The following is a 19,220-nucleotide window of genomic DNA, read 5'->3' as shown; positions in this document are numbered from 1 at the left end:
AGTAAGGGTCGATCCCATGGAGATTGTCGGCTTGAAGCAAGCTATGGTCACCTTGTAAATCTCAGTCAGGCAGATTCAAATGGTTATGGAAAATTGATAATTAAAAGATGAATAAAACATAAAATAAAGATAGAGATACTTATGTAATTCATTGGTGAGAATTTCTGATAAGCGTATGAAGATGCTTTGTTCCTTCTGAACCTCTGTTTTCTTACTGCCTTCTTCCAATCATTCATACTCCTTTCCATGGCAAGCTTATGTTGGGTTTCACCATTGTCAATGGCTACCTCCCGTCCTCTCAGTGAAAATGGTCCAAATGCACTGTCACCGCAGGGCTAATCAGCTGTTGGTTCTCGATCATATTGGAATAGGATCCATTGATCCTTTTGCGTCTGTCACCACGCCCAACAATCGCGAGTTTGAAGCTCGTCACAGTCATCCCTTCCCAGATCCTACTCGGAATACCACAGATAAGGTTTAGACTTTCCGGATCTCAGGAATGCTGCCAATTGATTCTAGCCTATACCACGAAGACTCTGATCTCATGGAATGGAAGGCTCGGTTGTTAGGCGAGGCAACCATGCGTCATGAATTAGGAGGCTAAGAGATACGCACTCAAGCTATTGCAAGTAGAACAGAGGTGGTTGTCAGGCATGTGTTCATAGGTGAGAATGATGATGAGTGTCACGGATCATCACATCCTTAAGGTTGAAGAACGAGTGTATATCTTAGAGAAGAAGTAGGCGTGAATTGAATAAAAAAACAATAGTACTTTACATTAATTCATGAGGAACAGTAGAGCTCCACACCTTAATCTATGGTGTGTAGAAACTCTACCATTGAAAATACATAAGAACAAAAGGTCTAGGCATGGCCGAATGGCCAGCCTCCCAAAGCGTGAACATACAAGTTCCAAGATGAAAAGTATGATCAAGTGTATAAAATACAATAGCAAAAGGTCCTATTTGTAGAAAACTAGTAACCTAGGGTTTACAAAAATGAGTAAATGATGCAGAATCCACTTTCGGGCCCACTTGGTGTGTGCTTGGGTTGAGCATTGAAGCTTTCACGTGTAGAGACTTTTCTTGGAGTTAAACGCCAGCTTTTGTGCCAGTTTTGGCGTTTAACTCTAGCTTTTATGCCAGTTCTGGCGTTTTGACGCTAGAATTTCTATGCTGACTTGGAACGCCAGTTTGGGCCATCAAATCTTAGGCAAAGTATGGACTATTATATATTGCTGGAAAGCCCAGGATGTATACTTTTCAACGCAATTAAGAGCGCACCAATTGGGCTTCTGTAGCTCTAGAAAATCCACTTTGAGTGCAAGGAGGTCAGAATCCAACAGCATCTGCAGTCCTTTTCAGCCTCTGAATCAGATTTTTGCTCAGGTCCCTCAATTTCAGCCAGAAATTACCTGAAATCACAGAAAAACACACAAACTCATAGTAAAGTCCAGAAATGTGATTTTCATTTAAATAATAATAAAAACATAATAAAAACTAACTAAAACATACTAAAAACATACTAAAAACAATGCCAAAAAGCGTATAAATTATCCGCTCATCACAACACCAAACTTAAATTGTTGCTTGTCTCCAAGCAACTGAAAATCAAATAGGATAAAAAGAATAGAATATACAATAAATTCCAAAAATATCTATGAAGATCAGTCTTAATTAGATGAGCGGGGCTTTTAGCTTTTTGCTTATGAACAGTTTTGGCATCTCACTTTATCCTTTTGAAATTCAGAATGATTGGCATCTATAGGAACTCAGAATTTAGATAGTGTTATTGATTCTCCTAGTTCAATACGTTGATTCTTGAACACAGCTACTTTATGAGTCTTGGCCGTGGCCCTAAGCACTTTGTTTTCCAGTATTACCACCGGATACATAAATGCCACAGACACATAACTGGGTGAACCTTTTCAGATTGTGACTCAGCTTTCCAAGAGTCCCCAATTAGAGGTGTCCAGAGCTCTTAAGCACACTCTTTTTGCTTTTGGACCATGACTTTAACCGCTCAGTCTCAAGTTTTCACTTGACACCTTCACGCCACAAGCACATGGTTAGGAGCCGCTTAGGCCAGGATTTTATTCCTATGGGCCCTCCTATCCACTGATGCTCAAAGTCTTGGATCCTTTTTTATTTCACCCTTGCCTTTTGGTTTAAAAGGCTATTGGCTTTTTCTGCTTGCTTTTTCTTTTTCTTTCTTTCTCTTTTTTTTATTCACTGCTTTTTCTTACTTCAAGAATCAATTTATAATTTTTCAGATTATCAAATAACATTTCTCATTTTCCATCATTCTTTCAAGAGCCAAAAATTTTAACATTCATAAACAACAATTTCAAAAATATGCACTATTCAAGCATTCATTCAGAAAATTAAAAAGTATTGCCACCATGTCAAAATAATTAATCTGTTTTAAAATTCGAAATTCATGTACTTCTTTTTCTTTTTGCAATTAAAAATATTTTTCATTTAAGAAAGGTGATGAATTCATATTCATAGCTTTAAGGCATAGACACTTAGACACTAGTGATCATGTAATAAATACACAAACATAGATAAACATACAGCATAAAAATTTGAAAAACAGAAAATAAAGAACAAGGAGATTAAAGAACGGGTCCACCTTAGTGATGGCGGTTAGTTCTTCCTCTTGAAGATCTTATGGAGTGCCTGAGCTCCTCAATGTCTCTTCCTTGCCTTTGTTGCTCCTCTCTCATGACTCTTTGATCTTCTCTAATTTCATGAAGGAGGATGGAATGCTTTTGGTGCTCCACCCTTAGTTGTCCCATATTGGAACTTAATTCTCTTAGGGAGGTGTTAATTTGCTCCCAATAGTTTTGTGGAGAAAAATGAATCCCTTGAGGTATCTCAGGAATTTCATGATGAGGAATTTCCTCATGCTCTTGTCCATGAGTAGGATCTCTTGTTTGCTCCATCCTTTTCATAGTGATGGGCTTGTACTCATTGATGAGGATGTCTTCCTCTATGTCAATTCCAGCTGAATTGCAGAGATGACAAATGAGATGTGGTGTGGCAAAATCGTGATTATTCATTCCTTGGTAATAGCGCTAAAGACTTAATACGCACGTTCATAGTCTTAATTCTTTGTCACAACTTCGCACAACTAACCAGCAAGTGCACTGGGTCGTCCAAGTAATAAACCTTACGCGAGTAAGGGTCGATCCCACGGAGATTGTCAGCTTGAAGCAAGCTATGGTCACCTTGTAAATCTCAGTCAGGCGGATTCAAATGGTTATAGAGTTTTAATAATTAAAAGATAAATAAAACGTAAAATAAAGATAGAGATACTTATGTAATTCATTGGTGAGAATTTCAGATAAGCTTATAGAGATGCATAGTTCCTTTTGAATCTCCGTTTTCCTACTGCTTTCATCCAATCCTTCATACTCCTTTCCATGGCAAGCTGTATGTTGGGCATCACCATTGTCAATGGCTACATCCCGTCCTCTCAGTGACAATGGTCCAAATGCGCTGTCACCGCACGGCTAATCATCTGTCGGTTCCCGATCATACTTGAATAGGATTTAGTAATCCTTTTACGTCTGTCACTAAGCCCAGCACTAGCGAGTTTGAAGCTCGTCACAGCCATCCCTTCCCAGATCCTACTCGGAATACCACAGACAAGGTTTAGACTTTTCGGATCTCAAGAATGGCCGCCAATAATTATAGCCTATACCATGAAGACTCTGATCGTAGATCAGGAGGCTAAGAGATATGCATTCAAGCTTGTTTGCATGTAGAACGGAACTGTTTATCAGGCACGCGTTCATAAGTGAGAATGATGATGAGTGTTACATAATCATCACATTCATCATGTTCTTGTGTGCGAATGAATATCTTAGAGAAGAAATAGGCTTGAATTGAATAGAAAAACAATAGTACTTTGCATTAATTCATGAGGAATAGCAGAGCTCCACACCTTAATCTATGGTGTGTAGAAACTCTACCGTTGAAAATACATAAGTGATGAAGGTCCAGGCATGGCCGAATGGCCAGCCTCCCCAAATGGCATATGAATTCGAAAATAGGGAAAAAAGACCCATAGTACAATAGTAAAAAGTCCTACTTATACGAAACTAGTTACTAGGGTTACAAAATTAAGTAAATGATGCAGAAATTCAATTCCGGGCCCACTTGGTGTGTGCTTGGGCTGAGCATTGAAGCTTTCATGTGTAGAGACTCTTTTTGGAGTTAAATGCCAGTTTGTAACCTGTTTCTGGTGTTTAACTCTGCTTTGCAACCTGTTTCTAGCGTTTAACTCCAGAATAGGGCAGAGAGCTGGCGTTGAACGCCAGTTTGCATCATCTAAACTCGGTCAAAGTATGGACTATTATATATTGCTGGAAAGCCCTGGATGTTTACTTTCCAACGCAATTGAGAGCGCATCATTTGGACTTCTGTTGCTCCAGAAAATCAACTTTGAGTGCAGGGAGGTCAGAATCCAACAGCATTGAAGAACGAAACTCTCGCGTGATCTATAATTTTTGCAAATAAGTTCTCGTTGCAGGTATAGCTTCTAGACCGACAAGAATTCCTTTCTTACAAAAGTTTTGATTGTCACAAGTAACAAACCTCGGGTCGTCTTCTCAAGGAATTGCAGGGAGGTGTTCTTATTATTGGTTATGAAAAAGTGTGTTTTGGAGTTTTTGGATTAAGATAAAAAGCAAGAATAGCAATGGCAGAGGAAATAAAATAATAACAATAAAAAGCCTTGATTAGGAGAGATTAATCGGAAGTTCTATCCTTGTTGGATTTTTCTCAAGATCAATTGATAATTGAAGGTTACTTCTACTTAGTTATCCTTTACCAAGTAAAATAAAAGAAATTGAAGTAAGTTGGAAGTCTACTTCTATTCATAAGTTCTAATCCTCTCCCTTGGGAAGGATTAGCGTTAGTGACTAGAGAGCCAGCCAACAATAAACCCAATTACAATTTAACTCTTGAGTAATTCAACTCAAGGGTCTCCAAATATTAATCAACTCCAAAATCAAGTTAGGATCTAACTTAGAACATCAATTAATAACAAACAATAGAAGAAGTGATAAATCTGAAATACCTCAATTGCATTAATAAAAGAAAATCAATCTAAACATAAAGAGTTCATAAACTAAATTGATAAAATAAATAAAAGGAACATTGAACCTGTGATTGCAGAATATGAAATTCTAATCCTAATATAAATTCTAATCCTAATCCTAATCCTAAGAGAGAGGAGAGAACCTCTCTCTCTAAAACTACATTTAAAATCTAAAATTGTGAATTATGAGCTTATTCTCATGAATGGATGCATTCTCCCACTTTATAGCCTCTAATTTGTATTTTCCAGGGCCAAAAACTGGGTCAAAAAAGCCCAGAAATTGCCCCCAGCATATTCTGGTAAGTACAGGTTGCGGGAAAGTGACGCGGAAGCGTCGTCTACGCGTTTGCGTGGATTGCATTTCTTCCAGGTCACGCGTCCGCGTGATCCACGCGTTCGCGTCGCCTGGCTTTGGGGCAGCTATGGCAAATTATATATTAAATCGAAGCCCCGGATGTTAGCTTTCCAACGCAACTGGAACCGCATCATTTGGACTTTTGTAGCTCAAGTTATGGCTCTTTTAGTGCGAAGAGGTCAGGCTGGACAACTTTGCAGTTCCTTCAACTTCTTGTATTCCTTCCACTTTTGCATACTTCCTTTCCATCCTCCAAGCCATTCTTGCCCTGTAATCTCTAAAAAAACTTAACACACATATCAAGGCATCTAATGGTAATAAGAGAGGATTAATATTAGCAAATATAAGGCCAAGGAAGCATGTTTTCAATCATAGCACAAAATCAGGAAGGAAAAAGTAAAACCATGTAAATATATGAATAAGTGGGTAAAGAGTTGATAAATTCCACTCAATTGAGCACAAGATAAACCATAAAATAGTGGTTTATCAACCTTCCCACACTTAAACATTAGCATGTCCTCATGCTAAGCTCAAGAGAAGCTATAAAGGGGTGAAGAGCAATGATAGAATGTATGAAATGCAACCTATCTATGTGAATGCAACTACATGCAGAATATTTCTACCTACTTGGTTTAAAAGTAAATAAATTCTTCAAGAATAAATATGAACTGGATTTCACTAATTCAAATCATAAAATAAAAGACAAGTAAACTTGTAAGAAGATAGCTCATGAAAGCAGGGAACATAGAATCAAGCATTGAACCCTTACTGGTAGTGTATATCACTCTAATCTCTCAAGTGTCTAGGGTTAATCACTCTATTCTTCTCTAATCATGCTTTCTAAACCTTGTTCTTCATCTAACCAATCAACAAATATTTAGCATACTAATGCAAACATCATGAGGTCTTTTCAAGGTTGTAATGGGGCTGAGGTAAAGGTAAGGGTACATGTATGGCCAAGTGAGCTATAATATGAATCTTTGACTAACCTAAGCTCTCACCTAATATATATATACTCTATATACTATTAAATTCATGCCTAACTACCCATAATTCCCACTTTTGTATGATTCTCATACTCATGTACCAAATTTTTGATATTTCTTTACTTTTATCACATGTGCATTGATCTTTTTATTAACTTAGCATTGGAGTAATTTTGTCCCCTTATTTATTTACTTATTTATTGAATATTTTTGTAATTTTTTTATTTTTTTTATTTTTTTATTTATTTTTTATTTATTTTTTTTTTTGTAGAGAAATAAACATAACTTATCAATGCACATGGATTTTCCATTATTTTTCTATTTTGGTTTTTCATGAGTAGGTTCCCAAATTCCCAATATTCAAATAAATTAGAAACATGATACATTCCCTTATTAACCCATGTTCCCACAATTTCCCCACACTTAGTTGATGCATAATCTCTATCTTAAGCTAACTAAAGATTCAATTGGGGTATTTACTTTGTTTTTCTGCTTAAGGCTAGTGATGTGGTAAAATATAGAATAAATAGGATTAAAAAGGCTCAAGGTGGCAAGCAAAGGTGATTGAAAGGGTAGGCTTATTTGGGATAAGTGAGTAAAAATTTAAATAATGGCCTCTATCATATGCAAGCATGTAAATATACTAAATAATAGACATACAGACTGGAACAAAGTATAGATTACAATAGAGAAGAAAACACACAAGAATAAAAATTTATGGTTAAATAATGTAACCATGTAAATAAGCTCAAAATCTCACGGGTTGTGTGTTCTTTGGCTCAAAAACCATGTTCCAAATACAACTTCAAACAAATTTATCACAAATTTTTCAAATTAAATTTGTGAAATACTATAAAAATTTCTTGAAAAAGAAAATATTACTTCAACCAAGTAGTAAAATATGCAAAAAATCAAGAAATATGCAATGAAACATGTAAATGCAACAATGAGCTAACAAATAAAATAGAGTATTGGTGTTGGAAAGAAGGTAACTAACCCCTGGAAGTTGGTATCGACCTCCCCACACTTAAAGATTGCACCATCCTCGGTGCATGCTAAGATGTGCAAGTGGATGGGAGTTGTGGTTCCTCAGCTGGGGCTCTTTTTGTTCCTTTCCTTGCCGATGGTTTGGGAGTAGCTTTCTCTTTACTCTTCTTGGTGGCCATCCTGAAAAGGGAAAAAGAAAGTAACTTTTAAAGCTAAGGGTTAGAGCAAGGAAGAGAGCGGGAAAGGTGGTAATCAATGTACAATAAAGAAGAATGACGTTAACACATGGTCATGACTACATGTGAAAAGTTCGTCAATGGAAATATAGCAAGTGCATGTGATGACAATTAAATGCAAGATGTTTATTGGCATGCTGGCAAAGGCATGAGTAGCATAGATCAAGCATTCAATGTCCAAGTTAGATTACCAAGTCTTTCAAACTAACAACATGTTTGTAATAACAATTATATTGAAGTAATAAAATATAAAAAGGGTTTTGTGAAAAACAAGCATTTAGAGAAGTAGATAGAAAGAAATCGAAAAATAGTGCACAATGTCATACGGGCTTTTTCACAAACACATAGCAAGCATGGTAAATAAGCTATTGAAAGTATTAAATTGAACATGCAAGCAACCCTTTAAAAAGTAATATATAATTGTCAAACCATTTTAATAATCCACAAAAATATAGAAAATAATGACCCAAATAAATTTCTAACACCAAGAAAATAATGCAATGAATGAAAGTATGCAATTAAATTAAGTAAAATAAAATGAAAGATAAGAAGAATGAGAAGGGAAAGAAGGGAAGAAGAAGTAAGTAAGAAAGGAGGGAGGAAAAATTAGGATTGGAGAAGAAAAGATAAGATTTTTGGCGCTGATTTGGATAAGTTGTGCAACGCAGGCGACGCGGACGCGTGGGGGACGCGTTCGCGCGACATGCGTGCAAATTAATCGACGCGGTCGCGTCGGTCACGCGGACGTGTGACGGGTTTTGTGCTACTAGCACGAGGGAAGCCTCGCGCTCGCACAACTCTCTGTTCAAAACTTAGTATTGCCAAAATCCAGGGTGACGCGGTCGCGTGGTCGACGCGATCGCGTGAGTGGCCATCATTGGGATATGACGCAGACGCGTGAGCCATGCGTCCGCCTGATAAGGCTTGTGCGTTCAGCACCAGTCCAGCACCACTCTCGCACAACTTTCGGTCGTGCACCTTTCTTACGTCGATTTCCAGGTCACGCGTCCGCGTGGGTGACGCGGACGCATGGGAGGCATGTTTCCCATGTGAAACGGACGCGTCAGCGACGCTGCCGTGTCGTGTGCGTGCTTTTTTTTTAATGCAAAATACAGAATGCAGTATGCAGATGCTGACGCAGATGTTATGAATAATTCCAGGTTCAAAAAAATAAAATAAAACTCAAAAACAAACAAAACTAAATAAGATTGAAGATGGAACAATCATACCACGGTGGGTTGTCTTCCACCTAGCACTTTTAGTTAAAGTCCTTAAGTTGGACACTTGGTGAGCTCCTTGTTATGGTGGCTTGTGCTTGTATTCATCCAAAAATTTCCACCAATGTTTGGAATTCCAGTAGCCTCCGGGATCCCAAACTAGGCACAGAAAGCCTTCAAGTAAGTTAAAGCAAGTGATAAGGCCCCAAGAGTGTTGATTGCCATAATGAATTCCAGGGTCCCAAATCTTGCTTTTGCACCCGTCTTCTTGTTGATCATCATGATTCCATCCGGGTAGCAAGGAATCTGAATTCTCACTAAAGCGGCCAAACAGCTTCCTAGACCCATTCAATTAAGCTTTACATCAACCTTTGCGTTTAAACTTTGAGCACACAACCATGTTGAACCTTGCTTGACAACTCCAACCACCAACCATCTTCCTCTTACTCTTAATGCCACAAAGAGCTCTAAGTTGACCATCCGTCTCCAGTAGCCCATATTCAAGTGGAATTAGAAAGCTAAGGGATATGAATTTTATCCACTTGAATGTTGTGAAGGATGATGGCAACTTAGGGGGAGGGGTCTCCAACAACTTTGGCAAGGTGATTTCCAGCTCCACTCCCTTGTGCTCTTCTTTGACAACTTCCACCTCTTTGCAAGCTTCTTCAATTTTAACCTCTTCCTCTTGGTAGCTTTCTTCCAATTTAGTCTCTTTTTCATTGCTTACCAAGGGCATGGGAGGTTGTGCTTCTTCTTCTTTAATCTCCATGTCAAGTCCAATGGAAGAGGATTCAAATGTAGATAAGAATTCATCAATGATTGAATCCATCTCTTGATCATCTCCTTCAAAGTCTTCAACCATGATATGCCTTGGAGGTTGTACACCCTCCTCAACATAAATTTCAAGCTTCTTGGAGGGAGGTTCTATGACTTCAGGTTCCCATGGAGGTTCAGCATCTCCTAAGTCTTCAACCAATTCTTCTTCTTCGACGATCACGGCTTCCTCCAATTGTTCCAATACAAAGTCATACTGCTCACTGTTCATTGGAGTTTTCAGCTTCTCCTTCATGCTGCGTTATTTAGTAGATTCTCCACATGAAGCCATGGGGATTCCTTGAGTGTCTGAACATCGGGAAGGTAATCGATTGATCGCTTGATTCAATTGGTGAAGGGTTTCATGAAATTTATTCACTGTTTCCTTGAGACGCTCCTGTGATTCTTGGGTCGATGGATATGGACATGGTGTATATGGAGGTGGTGGTTCATGAGAGTAATTCTATTGGAATGGGGGTGGTCCTATGTATGGTTCATTTGGCTCATAAAGTGGTTGGTATGGTCGATACGGGTTAGGGTCACATGGAGGTGAATGGTGGAAAGGGGCTTGTGAGTATGGTGGTCCAAAGTCATGTTGAGGAAAGGGTTCATAAGCATATGGTGGTGGTTGTTGATAATCAAAAGAGCGCTCACCATAGCCATTGCCTTGATATGCATCACAGAACGGTTGTTGATAGTCCATTGGAGGTGGTTGTTGCCATGAGGGTTGATCAAATCCTTGTGGCTCCTCCCATCTTTGATTGTTCCAACCTTGATGCCTGTTCTCATTGTAATTTCCTCTTCCTGCAACATAATTGTAACCAAAGGGGTGAGAGTTCATAGTAGTAGGAGAAGATAAAAACAAAAACTAACAAAAAGAAAATATTTTGAAAAAGATATGATTTTTGAAAAGGGATAAGATAAGATTTTGAAAAAGATATGATATTTGAAAAAAAATAAGATAAAAATTTTAAAATAAAAATCTGAAAATTTTTTTTTTGAAAAATATTTATAATAACCAATAATAAGGCTCACGTTTGCAATTCCCCGGCAACAGCGCCATTTTGAAGAACGAAACTCTCGCGCGATCTAGAATTTTCGCAAATAAGTTCTCGTTGCAGGTATAGCTTCTAGACCGACAAGAATCCATTTCTTACAAAAGTTTTGGTTGTCATAAGTAATAAACCCCTTTAAAATTGATAACCGAAGTATTCAAACCTCGGGTTGTCTTCTCAAGGAATTGCAGGGAGGTGTTCTTATTATTGATTATGAAAAAGTGTGTTTTGGGGTTTTTGGATTAAGATAAAAAGCAAGAATAACAATGGCAGAGGAAATAAAATAATAACAATAAAAAGCCTTGATTAGGAGAGATTAATCGGAAGTTCTATCCTTGTTGGATTTTTCTCAAGATCAATTAATAATTGAAGGTTACTTCTACTTAGTTATCCTTTACCAAGTAAAGTAAAAGAAATTCAAGTAAGTTGGAAGTCTACTTCTATTCACAAGTTCTAATCCTCTCCCTTGGGAAGGATTAGCGTTAGTGACTAGAGAGCCAGCCAACAATAAACTCAATTACAATTTAACTCTTGAGTAATTCAACTCAAGGGTCTCCAAATATTAATCAACTCCAAAATCAAGTTAGGATCTAACTTAGAACATCAATTAATAACAAACAATAGAAGAAGTGATAAATCTGAAATACCTCAATTGTATTAATAAAAGAAAATCAATCTAAACATAAAGAGTTCATAAACTAAATTGATAAAATAAATAAAAGGAACATTGAACCTGTGATTACAGAAGATGAAATCCTAATCCTAATATAAATCCTAATCCTAATCCTAATCCTAAGAGAGAGGAGAGAACTTCTCTCTCTAAAACTACATTTAAAACCTAAAATTTTGAATTATGAGCTTATTCTGATGAATGGATGCATTCCCCCACTTTATAGCCTCTAATCTGTGTTTTCCGAGCCGAAAACTGGGTCAAAAACAGCCCAAAAATCGCCCCTAGCGTATTCTGGTACGTACAGGTCGCGGGAAAGTGACGCGGAAGCGTTGTCCACGCGTTTGCGTGGATTGCATTTCTGCCAGGTCACGCGTCCGCGTGATCCACGCGTTCGCGTCGGCTGGCTTCGGGGAAGCTATGGCAAATTATATATCAAATCGAAACCCCATACGTTAGCTTTCCAACGCAACTAAAACCGCATCATTTGGACCTCTGTAGCTCAAGTTATGGTTGTTTTAGTGCGAAGAGGTCAGGCTGGACAGCTTTGCAGTTGCTTCAACTTCTTGTATTCCTTCCACTTTTGCATACTTCCTTTCTATCCTCCAAGCCATTCCTGCCCTGTAATCTCTGAAAACACTTAACACACATATCAAGGAATCTAATGGTAATAAGAGAGGTGGTGCACGAAAATGTGTATGTCAATGTCAATATTACTATTTCTCACAAATTCGCACAACTAACCAGCAAGTGCACTGGGTCGTCCAAGTAATACCTTACGTGAGTAAAGGTCGAATCTCACGGAGATTGTTGGCTTGAAGCAAGCTATGGTTATCTGATTTTTCTTAGTCATGATACCAACAACAGTGTTTTGTAAGTTCAATTGTGAAAAGTAAAAAGGCATAAAATAAATACTTATTGTGCAATAATGGAGAATATGTTGGAGTTTTGGAGAGGTTTTGTCATCTGAATTTCAGCTTTTCTCTTGTACTCCTCTTCACACACGCAAGGCTCCTTCCATGGCAAGCTATATGTAGGGTGTCACGGTTGTCAATGGCTACTTCCCATCCTCTCAGTGAAAATGATCCAAATGCTCTGTCACAGCACGGCTAATCATCTGTTGGTTCTCGATCATGTCGGAATAAGATCCATGATCCTTTTGCATCTGTCAGTACGCTCAACAATCGCGAGTTTGAAGCTCGTCACAGCCATTCAATCCTTGAATCCTACTCGGAATACCACAGACAAGGTTTAGACTTTCCAGATTCTCATGAATGCCGCCATCAATCCTATCTTATACCACGAAGATTCTGATTAAGAAATCTAAGAGATACTCATTCAATCTGATGTAGAACGGAGGTGGTTGTCAGGCACACGTTCATGGATTGAGGAAGGTGATAAGTGTCACGGATCATCACCTTCTTCCTAGTGAAGCGCGAATGAACATCTTAGATAGGAACAAGCGTGTTTGAATGGAAAACAGAAATAATTGCATTAATTCATCGAGACGCTGCAGAGCTCCTCACCCCCAACAATGGAGTTTAGAGACTCATGCCGTCAAAAGGTATAAAGTTCAGATCTAAAAATGTCATGAGGTACAAAATAAATTTCTAAAAGTTGTTTACATACTAAACTAGTAACCTAGGTTTACAGAAAATGATTAAACTATGATAGATAGTGCAGAAATCTACTTCTGGGGCCCACTTGGTGTGTGCTGGGGCTGAGACTTGAGCTTCTCACGTGCCTGGGCTGTTTCTGGAGTTGAACGCCAGGTTGTAACCTATTTCTGGCGTTGAACTCCAACTTGTAACCTGTTTCTGGCGCTGAACGCTAGACTACAACATGGAACTGGCGTTGAATGCCAGTTTACATCATCTATCCTTGAGCAAACTATGGACTATTATATATTTCTGGAGAGCCCTGGATGTCTACTTTCGAACGCAATTGGGAGCGCGCCAATTGGACTCCTATAGCTCCAAAAAATCCATTCCGAGTACAGAGAGGTCAGAATCCAACAACATTAGCAGTCCTTTTTCAGCCTGAATCAAATTTTTGCTCAGCTCCCTCAATTTCAGCCAGAAAATACCTGAAATTACAGAAAAATACACAAACTCATAGTAAAGTCCAGAAATATGAATTTTGCCTAGAAACTAATGAAAATGTACTAAAAACTAACTAAAACATACTAAAAATTACATGAAATAACCCCAAAAAGCGTATAAAATATCCGCTCATCACAACACCAAACTTAAACTGTTGCTTGCCCCCAAGCAACTAGAAAAATAAAATAACATACAAATAAGTCAAGAAGCAATAGTCTCTCAGAGTTTTTGAGCGAAGCTCAGATTCTAATTAGATGAGCAGGACTAGTAGCTTTTTGCGTCTGAACAGTTTTGGCATCTCACTTTATTCATTGAAGCTCAGAATGATTGGAATCTATAGGAACTTAGAATTCAGATAGTGTTATTGATTCTCCTAGTTCAGTATGTTGATTCTTGAACACAGCTACCTTATGAGTCTTGGCCGTGGCCCTAAGCACTTTGTTTTCCAGTATTACCACCGGATACATAAATGCCACAGACACATAATTGGGTGAACCTTTTTAGATTGTGACTCAACTTTGCTAAAGTCCCCAATTAGAGGTGTCCAGGGTTCTTAAGCACACTCTTCTTTTTGCTTTGGACCTTGACTTTAACCGCTCAATCTCAAGTTTTCACTTGACACCTTCACGCCAGAAGCACATAGTTAGGGACAGCTTGGTTTAGCCGTTTAGGCCAGGATTTGATTCCTTTAGGCCCTCCTATCCCCTGATGCTCAAAGCCTTGGATCCTTTTTATTACCCTTGCCTTTTGGTTTTAAGGGCTATTGGCTTTTTCTGCTTGCTTTTTCTTTTTCTCTCTCTCTTTTTTTTTCTGCAAGCTTTTGTATTCACTACTTTTTCTTTCTTCAAGAATCAAATTGTTTATGATTTTTCAAATTATCAAATAACATTTCTCCTTTTTCATCATTCTTTCAAGAGCCAACATATTTAACATTCATAAACATCAAATTCAAAATACCTATGCACTGTTCAAGCATTCATTCAGAAGACAAAAAGCATTGCCACCATATGTAAATAATTAGAATTTTTCTTATTAAAAACTCGAAAAATATTGCCTCCTTATTCTAAAGAAAATCTGCTATTTTATTCATGTTTAATGATGATGAGAAAAATAAATTATAGCTTAATTGGAGATAAAATCAAAATATAGATACTAATTACTACTATATAACGTCTAAGGTAAAACTCAAATAAGAACAATTATCACAGAGTTAAGGCTAAGATTAGAACTTAACAACCTTGACTTTAGGAAGTGGATGCCTCTTTAGTCTGTGGAGTGCTTGGTCCTTCAAGAGATAGTTTCTGACGCTTTAATTCCTTCAGTTCATGCCCTTGCTCTTCTTGTTCTCTGAGCAGTTTGCAGAGCATGCTGTTTTGATTTTGCTGTTCTTCCTTTATTTGATCCATAACATCTTGCAACTTGGTAACAGATGCTTCAAGATGTTCCCAATATTCAAATTGAGGGATTTCCGGGAGAAATTCTTGTGCCCCCTCTTAATGGGGTTATCCTGCACTTGCTGTTTTTCCATTGTGGTTTTAGTGATTGGTTGCTCAACTGAGATATACTCTGTTATTCCCATCCTCACTCCAGCATCTTTGCAGAGCATAGAGATTAAGCTTGGATAAGCCAGCCTTGCATCCTTGGAGTTCTTGTTTGCAATTATGTAAAGTTCACATGAAATCAGTTGATGAACTTCCACTTCTTTTCCCAACATAATGCAATGGATCATCACTGCTCTCTTAATGGTGACTTCACAGCGGTTGCTAGTGGGCAATATAGAACGCCCAATGAAGTCCAACCATCCTCTGGCGACTGGTTTGAGATCTTCTCTCTTGAGTTGATTTGGGACGCCCTTGCTGCTGGTGGTCTACCTAGCTCCAGGGATGCATATATCCTCTAGAATCTTGTCCAGGCCCTTGTTTGTTCTCATCATTCTCCTATTGAAGGAGTCTGGGTCATCTTTCAGCTGAGGTAGCTTAAAGATCTCCCTGATTTTGTTAGGGTGGATGTGAACAATCTTTCCTCTGACCAAGGTCCTATAGTCATAGAGGGCAGTTCCAGATATTCTCTGCCTGTCTGTTTGCCACAGATTAGCGTAAAACTCCTTGACCATATTCCTTCCCACTTTTGTTTCAGGATTAGCTAGGATTTCCCAGTTCCTGTTTCGAATTTGCTCTTGGATCTCCGGATATTCATCTTCTTTCAGATTGAATTTGAATTCCGGGATCACTGATCTTAGACCCATTATTTTGTAGTAGTGGTCTGAATGTTCTTTGGTTAAGAACTTCCCTTGATTCCAAAGTGGTTTTGGAATACTCTCTTTCTTGCCTCTTGGAGTGGGTTATTTTCCTTTAGGAGCCATGATCTTAGTGGTTATGGTTTAGTGATCACGGATAAACACACCAAACTTAGAGGTTTGCTTGTCCTCAAGCAAAAGAAAAGAAAGGAGAAGGATAGAAGGAGAGCTAGTGTCGAATGGTGGATGAGAGGAGGGAGGCCGAATGTGACTTTAAAAGGGAGGGGGTGGGTTTTCGAAAATTTTAAAAAGATAAGATAGAGGATATGATTTATAAAAGATAAGTATGATAAGAAAAAGATATAAAAATTTGTGAATGATATTTGGAAAAGATAATTCTGAAATTTTTTTATTTTGAAAAAGATTTTGAGTTTTGAAAAATTTGAAAAAGAGTTGGATCGGATTTAAAAAAAGATATGTGTTTATGGATTAAGATACATTTGATACTAATTGCACCAAGACAGCTTTATGCGATCTTGGGGCAAGCATCAACCTAATACCTGCATCCACTATCAGGAAGCTTGGCTTAACTGAAGAAGTTAAACCAACCCGGATATGTCTCCAACTTGCTGATGGTTCCACTAAATACCCATCAGGCGTGATTGAGGACATGATTGTCAGAGTTGGGCCATTCGCCTTTCCCACTGACTTTGTTGTGCTGGAAATGGAGGAGCACAAGAGTGCTACTCTCATTCTAGGAAGACCCTTCCTAGCAACTGGACGATCCCTCATTGACGTCCAACAGGGGGAAATAACCCTAAGAGTCAACGATGATGAGTTCAAGTTGAACGCTGTCAAAGCCATGCAGCATCCAGACACATCAACAGACTGCATGAAAGTTGACCTTATTGACTCTTTGGTAGAAGAGATCAACATGGCTGAGAGTCTCGAATCAGAGTTGGAAGACATTTTTAAAGATGTTCAGCCTGATTTGGAGGATTCAGGGGACATGAAAGAGCCTCTGAACTATCTTCTGAAAGAGGAAAAACCTCCTAAACCCGAGCTCAAGCCACTACCACCATCCTTGAAATATGCATTTCTGGGAGAAGGTGACACTTTTCCAGTGATCATAAGCTCTGCTTTAAATTCACAAGAAGAGGAAGCACATATTCAAGTGCTAAGGACACACAAGACAGCTCTTGGGTGGTCCATAGGTGACCTTAAGGGCATAAGCCCAGCTAGATGCATGCACAAAATCCTATTGGAGGATAATGCCAAACCAGTGGTTCAACCACAGAGGCGGCTAAATCCAGCCATGAAGGAAGTGGTGCAGAAAGAGGTCACCAAGTTACTAGAGGCTGGGATTATTTATCCTATTTCTGATAGCCCCTGGGTGAGCCCTGTTCAAGTCGTCCCAAAAAAGGGAGGCATGACAGTGATTCATAATGAAAAAAATGAACTGGTTCCTACAAGAACAGTTACGGGGTGGCACATGTGTATTGACTACAGAAGGCTCAATACAGCCACCAGAAAGGATCATTTTCCTTTACCATTCATAGACCAGATGCTAGAAAGACTAGCAGGTCATGATTATTACTGCTTTTTGGATGGCTACTCAGGTTATAACCAGATCGCAGTAGATCCCCAGGATCAAGAAAAAACAGCATTCACATGTCCATCTGGAGTGTTTGCTTATAGAAGGATGCCATTTGGGCTATGTAATGCGCCTGCAACCTTCCAGAGATGCATGCTCTCTATTTTCTCTGACATGGTGGAAAAATTTCTGGAAGTCTTCATGGATGACTTCTCAGTATATGGAGACTCATTCAGCTCCTGTCTTGATCACTTGAAACTTGTTCTAAAAAGATGCCAAGAAACCAACCTAGTTTTAAACTGGGAAAAGTGTCACTTCATGGTGACTGAAGGAATTGTTCTTGGGCATAAAATCTCAAACAAGGGAATAGAGGTGGATCAAGCAAAAATAGAGGTAATTGAAAAATTACCACCACCTGCCAATGTTAAGGCAATCAGAAGCTTTCTGGGGCATGCAGGATTCTATAGGAGGTTTATAAAGGATTTTTCAAAAATCGCAAAACCTCTAAGCAATCTGCTAGCTGCTGACATGCCATTTGTGTTTGACACAAAGTGCCTGCAGGCGTTTGAAACGCTGAAAGCTAAGCTGGTCACAGCACCAGTCATTTCTGCACCCGACTGGACATTACCATTTGAGCTAATGTGTGATGCCAGTGATCATGCCATTGGTGCAGTATTGGGACAGAGGCATGACAAGCTTCTGCATGTCATTTATTATGCCAGTCGCGTTCTAAATGATGCCCAGAAAAATTACACAACCACAGAAAAAGAACTACTTGCAGTGGTTTACGCCATTGACAAATTCAGATCATACTTAGTAGGATCAAAAGTGATTATGTATACTGACCATGCTGCTCTTAAATATCTACTCACAAAGCAGGATTCAAAACCCAGGCTCATCAGATGGGTATTGCTTCTGCAAGAGTTTGATATAGAAATAAGAGACAGAAAAGGGACAGAGAACCAAGTGGCTGATCATCTGTCCCGGATAGAGCCAGTGGAAGGGACGTCCCTCCCTTCTCTTGAGATCTCTGAGACATTTCCTGATGAGCATTTATTCGCCATTCAGGAAGCACCATGGTTTGCCGATATTGCAAACTATAAAGCTGCAAGGTTCATACCCAAGGAGTACAACAGGATACAAAAGAAGAAATTAATTACTGATGCAAAGTACTACTTGTGGGATGAACCTTATCTCTTTAAGAGATGTGCAGACGGAATTATCCGTAGGTGTGTGCCTAGAGAAGAAGCACAGAGGATCCTGTGGCATTGCCACGGATCTCAATATGGAGGCCATTTCGGAGGTGAGCGAACAGCCACCAAGGTCCTCCAATGTGGCTTCTATTGGCCCACACTCTATAAAGATTCCCGAGAGTTTGTACGTAACTGTGACAGTTGCCAAAGAGCTGGCAATCTGCCTCATGGTTACGCCATGCCTCAACAAGGAATCTTGGAGATTGAGTTATTTGACGTATGGGGAATTGACTTCATGGGACCTTTCCCACCATCATACTCAAACACTTATATTCTGGTGGCAGTTGACTATGTATCAAAATGGGTTGAGGCTATTGCCACACCCACCAATGATACTAAAACAGTACTGAAGTTCCTCCAGAAACATATCTTTAGCAGGTTTGGTGTCCCTAGAGTACTAATCAGTGATGGGGGCACTCACTTCTGCAATAAACAGCTTTACTCTGCCATGGTTCGGTATGGAATTCGCCACAAGGTGGCCACTCCATATCATCCACAAACCAATGGGCAAGCTGAAGTCTCTAATAGAGAATTAAAGAGAATCCTGGAACGGTCAGTAAATACCCGTAGAAAGGATTGGGCACGGAGCTTGGATGATGCTCTGTGG

The sequence above is a fragment of the Arachis ipaensis genome, chromosome B2, assembly GCF_059453495.1.
Source record: "Arachis ipaensis isolate K30076 ecotype BB chromosome B2, ASM5945349v1, whole genome shotgun sequence".
Taxonomy (NCBI): Eukaryota; Viridiplantae; Streptophyta; class Magnoliopsida; order Fabales; family Fabaceae; genus Arachis; species Arachis ipaensis.
The sequence above is the reverse complement of the archived record's forward strand: the minus strand, read 5'-3'. Positions refer to the sequence as shown.